The 7,973-nt window shown below is 45.3% G+C and overlaps 1 long non-coding RNA gene across 1 annotated transcript; it reads left to right on the top strand.

The window, feature by feature from the left end:
- Positions 1 to 1,018: 1,018 nt before the first annotated feature.
- On the top strand, positions 1,019 to 7,514 carry LOC142053720 (uncharacterized). Its single transcript, XR_012659302.1, has 3 exons — positions 1,019 to 2,676; positions 4,182 to 4,536; positions 4,950 to 7,514. It is a non-coding gene; the product is annotated as an uncharacterized LOC142053720 (long non-coding RNA).
- The last annotated feature ends 459 nt before the right edge of the window (positions 7,515 to 7,973 follow it).

Here is a 7,973-nt window from a genome sequence, read left to right as displayed (position 1 = left end):
TGGCACTGTAGAGCAGGGCTAGGACGGGGCTCCCAAGCCCTGCACTCTGATGCTCACATTACATTAATAATGAAGAGAAATGAAGAAATAGGGAAAAAATAATCTCTCTACATCAATGTGTAACTGTGCTATATTTTATAGATGAATGATAATGTTTAATGGCTTCAGAATAAAGAGAGGAGCTCGGGGTATCCATTGAATGTCACCTTTGAGTACTATAGTGCTATATTTTTGATATAATTCAAATCTGTGAAGGTCTAATTCACTCATGCTTCAGCCTCTGAAGTGAGGAGGTGCGTGAGTGGGGTCACAGGCAGAGTAAGAGCAAGTCAGTGAATTACAAAGAAAAATAACATTAGTTGATCTGAACATGGTGCCAGTCTAAGACTCTCAAGGATGGCTTCTCTCTCTGCTGCACTCAGGCTGAGAGTGGCTTAGTGAATTCATAGCTGTAAACTGCTTGGAGATTTCTATGGGAGAGGAAAGCAGGTGTCAAACGTTATTATTTACACTAAGTAATTGCATAAAGAAAATCCCAGAATCAGATCTTTGTTCTACATTCGCAAATGTGTTCCCTTAATGATGTCTTTTCAAGCCTTTTGTCCTATAAATAGGTTTGTAAGTTTAAGAACTGGAAACAAGCTACCAGCACTATTGTGAGAAGGTTTTATTAATTTTGGGTTAGGGGAAGGGGCTAGGTTAAATCAGAGTGGGGCAGAGAGGGCTGAAACTAGCCTGTGCCTGTTTGGGAGGATACCATGGGCTAGGATCCACCAAGGGGAAGAGGCAAGGAATGAAAAGAAAAGGGAAAAAAAGCAACACAAAATCAGTGGGACTAATACGGAACATGCCAAAGGTTAAGGTTTTTGAAAATAAGCAGAGATAACTCCAAAACGTCAGTGCCTAGCTAGATAAAAATAGTTCTAGGTTATGTACACAGAGAAAAAGCATGAGCAAATACACTTGTGCTGTAGGAATTTCTTTATGCAAGTGGCAAGAGCCTGTGTTTCTCGCAGCAGAAAATGTTATACCACTGGTCGTCACCGTCTTTGCAATAAAGAGCCAGCATAGTAGAACCCGTGACTCCAGCTGGAAACAAGGCAGGACACGGTCCTGGTTGTCTATCCTCCTTTTGGCTGCCATCAGCAAGGTCTGAGAGATCATCAAGTGGTGCTAAGGCAAAGTGGGACTCTCTTCCCTTCCCAGCAATCTGGAAATGCTCTGCTTACCTTGTGAACTACACAGACTCTGGGTACTGAACTAAGGACATCATCTGCTTGGAGCAAGACAGCATCTGGAAGGAACACAGACGAGTGCTAAAGCGTACAGCATCCCACCAGTGCTTCTTCCAGGAGCGGAGGCCAGTCTTTAGGCTTTAGACCCTTTTAGCCCTATTTGGCAAAACCTTTGCAGCTTCTTTAGGCCACAACTTTGGCGCTGCCCGTTGGGAATTCTGTACAGACTAACCAGCCTTTCTCTATTTACAGAGAAATGTTTGTTTTCAATTATAACTAGCAAAAAAAGAACTGAGAAGTAGTATCATTAAGGACATTTCTTACAAGACTGTGCTAGCAAAAATAAATCTAAACTTCTGTATCTTGCACAGACTTCTCTGGCCAAAAATTGTCCAAAAGGGACTTTTAAGCCATTCTCATCCAGGACTGCTCACAAGAGTAGAAGGTTGAGGTCTATAAAATGGCCCGGACTCTGTGTCCGGTCTGACTCCTGCTGAAGACACCAAAGTAGCTCAAGTGACTTCTGCAGGACACGCTCTGTGCTAGCCCTTGGTTTGTCATCGACCTCCTCTGTCTTTCACCAATATTTCTAATTAAATTTGCTCTTAACTGCAGCTGCCCAATGGGGTTCCCTGTGCACTGCACCAGGATTCTGTCTCTCAGTGGGACAACCACGTTTTTTGCTCGTGCTAAGTGAGATACAAGGCCCAGGGAGGCAGGCAGAGGTTGTCGGAATTAGATGGCAGTGGAGCCTCTGAATTCTACATGCTTAAGTGACACTTCTATCAAATGTTGTTTTTACAGACAGAACAAGGCAAGTGAAAGAGTTTTTTTCCAGCTTCTTTTTTTCTTTTCCTTTTCTGGCAATGACCAGTTAATAAGACACTGCCCAGGCTCTTAAGTTATTTTAATCTCAGGAGGTCAGTGTTGCTTTTTTAGTCTTCAGATACAGAGAGCAGTTACCTGCCCTTACGGCCTCACGCAGTGAGTCCATGGCAGAAGTGGGAATGCCTCTGAGCATCCCGCTCCGCACAGCCAATCTGTTCCCAGTCACACTGCAGTCTCGCCCCAAAGGACACAGATAAAGCAGCCTGAGGCAGGGTTTGGGGGTGACAAAGCAGTGCAGAGGGAAACCTCATATCACATCATCTTATTGTATAAAAGTATACAATACTTAAAAGACTACAGTCCCATCTTCTGCCACAGGCTTCCCAAAGCGCTGATCCCCGCTACTAGTAGCAGAGGTCTGCAGGAAGACACAGCAAGCAGTGAGATGGGGAAGAGGCAGGCGGGGGATCCTTTGCTGCCGGCTGGGAAAGGATCGCAAGGGGACATCGATGCCCAGTGTCTGGCTGCTGAGACGATGGTGCTACGTGGGCATACGTGAGAGACTGACAGCGGAGGCAGATGTTGCACGAGGACCAGCTGCCATTTCATCACGGTGAGCCAAGAATGAACGTGTTTGCACACATACGCTGATTACTCCCTGCTTGGAGTTGCTGTGGGAGGCAGGTTTGTAGCTGGAAACTGCTTCTCACTGCTGAGTCACCCTTTGCTGCTGATGCACTCCCCGATCCCAGGGCCCTTCGAGGCTGGTGAAGTAATGGCTCCAGAAGAGCTTTTGAAAGGTAGAGTGCCAGTGACGAAATCAGAATTCTCCCAGGAATGGGAAAGTAGGGATGAAGAAAAAGGTAAAATCATTGGATTTCACAGATTTGGGTGGCTCATTCTTTGGCTCTAACTTTTGAATTTCCAGTGTCTGGTCTCATTTGCTGAGAAAAGACCATCAGCTTGGGATCCTCAGATGTTTGAGTACCTTGGAAAATCAGGCCAGTCTTGTCAAAATCACTGTGCATTTAAGAAAACGTGGGCTTTGCACATGACATTAGAAGCCAGTTGTCAATGGCCCCACAGTTACACTTACCAAATAGAAAATGCTTGTGCTTTTTCAAGCATCAGAATAATATAATAGATTCAGTCAGAGCTTGGCGGCTGTTGGAAAGAGCATAGAAAGTGAAATGCAGTGTAGATCTTACCGGGCAACACATTCCTTAATGGTATTTTTAAAGCATTCCACACTGGCAATAAAATATAGAAAGAGGGAGAACAGAGGACAGCCTTCTCTGAGAATGGAAGAGGGGGAAAAAAAATCAGAAGAGCTTTTCACTGATGTGGGCCGTGGCATCGCTCTATCTGCTGCTCAGAGCAGACATTGTTTCCAAAATATACACAGCACAAATCTAGCAAAGCAAAACGTGAATAGCTAGTCATGGTCCCCTGGATTTAAATAGGTTGCCAACTCCCTATGGAAAGGGACACCAAAAATAACTAAATCTGGATCACTGGAATATTCCAGTTGTCCCTCAAATAAATAACCTCTGCAGAAACATTCGATTTCCAGCAGTTTCCCACTGAAACTACAAAGATCTGGTCGTGCTGCCCAGTGGTATGTGAAACTGTTGATCCCATTTTCAGGATGATTAAGGGGTATTTATTTGTTGTTACCTCTTGAGAGAAGGATGTGATTTATCACAAAAGAATGGAGAATTTCACAGGATGGTACCAGGCTCTGTACAGTTGTGATGGAAAGGTCAGCATCAAGCAGGCAATGTTTTGCACAGTCCTGGAAACGTTTTGGTACAGTATTACAACAAGGTGAAATTCAGGCTTAACTGAAGTTGATTCCAAAACTCCTGCTAACTTCACCAGAGCCAAGTTTTCCTCCAAAGAATCCCTATGCATATTTTAGCTCCCTGGAGCTTTTGCTTTAATAGCAATGTTTTCCCCATAGGACTAGCAATAGAGAGGAAATGAAAGGGAAGTGAAGGTGTATTGGAGAGAGAGGACTCAAAGCCTCCCACCCCATCCCTTTCATGGAGTGAAGCTCCTGATTATACCCTCAGGCATCTGCATCTCCCTGTTCTTCTCTTCCTTCTGCTCTTACAGGTCTCACCCCTTCAGAGCAAAGGAGCCCACAGGCAGCCCACTGCCCCAGCCTGGTAACGCTCCACTGCCGCCGTTTCTTACTCAGCGGGATCAGCCAAGTGCCCCAGCAGCATCCTGCTTTCTTATTCACATCTAGACTTAGCCTTAAATTGTTGGCAAGACTGACACATGTCTGCGTCACTGCTTTGCACCCACAAGTGAAGATGATGATGACTTCTTTTACCAAGTGAGTCCTGCTAAAGGTCTGGCTTACGAGTAGGCTTTAGCTGAGGCATCCCTCTAAGATCTATCACCAAGTCCTTCATCATGTCGTAGGCAGTCACCACTGAAGAAGGAGGGGGAAGACACACAACAGGTAGGTGCATGTATGACAGTCTGTTTCTCATTAATGTATTGCCTTTAATCACAAATTACCAGAGCCTGGCTTAGTCCCCAAACAGGAAACTTCTTTCTCTTTTCCTAAATATTTTTGATTACAAACTATTATTAGATAGTCTTGCTGCCTATAGAACTGCTGGGTCTCTCTGATTTACATTCAATGTCAATCTACAGCCAGCCTGTCCACAGCCAAACTGTATATGAAATAAAAGCAATTTTCTTATTTTGCTAAAAGAGAGATGCTATTTCAGTTACATGCGAGTGGTAGTACTTTGGGAGGATGTGGTGCCTGGAATTTCAGAAGATGTTTTGCAGTGAAATCACTGCTTGGAGAAAAGCTGCTTGCAGCAATGCACTTTTTAGTCCTCTCCTCCTCTTTTTTTTTTTCAGGAATTCTTCACATTCCCACAGCTTGGGGAAGGAGGGAAAGCTGCATTCGTAAGACCTGCAAGGAGAGCCACTGCTCCCAGCAAGCTACTGCAAACACACTGCAGCAGGCAGGGAGCAGCGCTGTCTGTCACTGAGACCAGATCCCGTCAGCCAGCTGATGGTGGTTTCCTGCTCCTGGGACAGGCTGGAGCAATTGGTTTGTAATCCGATTGAATTTTGGCCAGAACACAGCCCGGGAGACTCACTGCTGAACCATTTCACTTTGACAGCTGGCAACGATTTGTGGACTGCAAGAACGCCTGCTGAGCTTTCTGCACAGAGGTGAATACAGGCTTTCGCAGAGCTTGCCAAAGTGAGAGGCACCTGCTCCTGCCTCCCAGCTCCCACCTGGAGATAAAAGCCTCAGTGTCTCTCGAGACAGAAATTTTCCTATCGCTTGTGAAATGCAGGAGCCCCCAGCATACAAACCATCCCTTTCTTCTTTCTTATTTTGACCATTGCAAAAAATAACTTGATAAAAGCCTGCTTTAGTTTCAAGGACTAAGTTTAGCTGAGAGGGTCTTGCTCCAGATCAATGCATGGAAAAGACATTAAATCAATGCAGTACCATATCTACGAAATCCTCATTATCAGATTTCACATAAAATATGCTATTATCGCAACAGCCAGTTCCCCCTCCCAGCAACCTAAGTGGGAGACTTGCTGCTAGCACCAGTGAAAAGTGCACTGAATGCTGAAGAAATAAAATAGCAACGTGGCAGAACAAGGCTCAGCCATTACGTAGACTGCAATGGTAAAAATAACCATCCACATCTTGAAAAATTAATGCTCCAAAAGCTCTGTTTTATTGGGATATCAGAGAGACAAGCTGACATAGTGTTTCGAAGAGCTTATGCTGCAGCAGCCGTGCATGTAATGTGCCCTCTGTGTACGGTCCACGTGGGAGCAGGAGGACCAGCTCATACAACAGCGTGGCACAGATGCATTGCAAACCACTGTTCCTCCTTGGCACACTCAGCTTCTTGCCTGCGACGGAGGGATGGGACGGAGAAGGAAAGCAAGCCCAACGAGTGATCACAGTGGGAGAGAAATAACAAAACCTGGAAGCATATTTCCTCTTTGTTCTTTAGTACCACTATCTCAGATTGCATTGGCAATCAATGCATGATGAATGCAAGGGAATAATATTATGGTCCTTGTAAAATGACTTCATCTAGCTGCGTTTAAGTAAATTCATAAATAGAAATGGGGGAATGGAATATATTTATTGCACTAGCCCTGATAAATATTGTAAATGCATGGCTTGCCATCTTTGCATTTACTTTATTACTTGGAGAGCTCAGTACTTTTAAGAGCAAAGTTGCTGAATTCAACTGAAAGTTAAACTCTTGGCAGGTGACAGACAAACCAGCTCACTGGCTTCTCATATTACCTTATTTTTAATCCACTGGTGCCACTGCAGTGCTCTGCAGTGTATTTTGTATTTTTTATACAAAAATAAAACATCTACATTTTTCAGTGAGCTCTTCTAATTCAACAATTCAAATACAAAAGCTTCTAATAATGGCTCTCCCTTAAAACAAAAATGCCCACATATAGTCTATACTGTCAAATCATACGTGTCTGCTTAAAACATCCTACAGCCTCCAGCCCTATATCTCTGATCACATCATGCTGTCCACCCTTGCAGCCTGGAGAAGATGGGCTTTGCAATGTGCGTAGAGGTGGGGAAAGCCAGTCAGTTCTCCACTGCAGGAGCCCTTTGTGGCAAAGACAGGAAGAAAAGATCCAACTGCTTTGTGCTGGGGCAAGTTCCAGCCCCGTTAGATTCTGCTCAGCTGGAATGCAGCCATGTGGCATGGGGGGCAAAGCCGTCCCCCAGAGTAGCAGGGCATCAAACTTGTAGGACATTGAGTCCTCTGTCATCTGACCATCTTAGCAAAAGTCAGCCAGGCACTGGCTTTCAAGGCTGCCGGTCTCCTCATGAAGTCCAGCCCCTGTCCCTAGCAACAGAAATGCTGTGAAGTCTTCAGGGAGTGGAAAACTATCTTGTAAACACTTGTTCCTTGGGGAGATCTTCTAAAACCCAGTCCTGCTGCCACCCAGCTCCCCCATCACTCCCTCCTCCCACCCAGCTTCGTCACTCAGACCTCACTGTGGGGTTGAGGATTTGGCCCTGGCAAGACTGTGGGTGTGAAAGAAAGATCTCTTTTAATCAGAGGTTAGTGAGGGAGGAAAAAGAAGTGTCATGAGGTGAAAATGGAGCTGACATCTCTCCAGACCAACCCTTGTCACAGTCACTCCGTCAGCAAGAGCAATTCTGAAAACACTGTTATTTTTATTACCTCAAGAAGAAAAGCACCTGCCAAAGAGCGCAGGGCAGGACTGCCAGACTTCACCTCCTGTTTGCTTCCCCCTTCTTCAGGAAAAGGTGTCTCCTGAATTCAAGGAGTCCATCAGTTCTCTCTGGTTTTTACAGGATTTTTTTTTTTAATTCTAAGAAATTATCAGGTTCCAATGGTGTATTTTTATATATCTTTGAATAAAGTTGCATTGTTTCCCCTTGCTTCTGTGTTACTCACCTTGCCCTGCAAATCCTGCCAAGTGAATTACGATGTTTATTACTCTGCCTTGCAGTATTCCCACTTTTCTGAACAATCTGCAAGAAAACCTGTCGATAATCGCCTCCCCTCCTGTCATACATGGCTGAACAACTAGTGGGACTGTCCGCTCCGTCCCACCAAACGCCAAGCCAAAACCACATCCTCCGTCTCACCCGATAGGTGCCACCGCAGCTCTGGTGCAGTGCACAGGGGTGGCCGGTCCCTGTGAGGCTGCGGTAGCCTTGTAACACAGATAGGAAGCCAAGGGATGGAGTTCGCGCATCTTAGTCCAAATGACTCACTTCAGGCTGCACAAAAGCGGCACGGAGGAGCAGAGAACCAAGCCTGCGGCTCTGCGTGGTTCAGAGGAGAAAGGAGGGCAGGGATTTTGAGCAGTCTATAGTGCACCAGGTACGACCAA

The sequence above is a fragment of the Phalacrocorax aristotelis genome, chromosome 2 (genome assembly GCF_949628215.1).
Source record: "Phalacrocorax aristotelis chromosome 2, bGulAri2.1, whole genome shotgun sequence".
Classification (NCBI taxonomy): Eukaryota; Metazoa; Chordata; class Aves; order Suliformes; family Phalacrocoracidae; genus Phalacrocorax; species Phalacrocorax aristotelis.
This window is presented reverse-complemented; position numbering and strand designations above follow the sequence as displayed.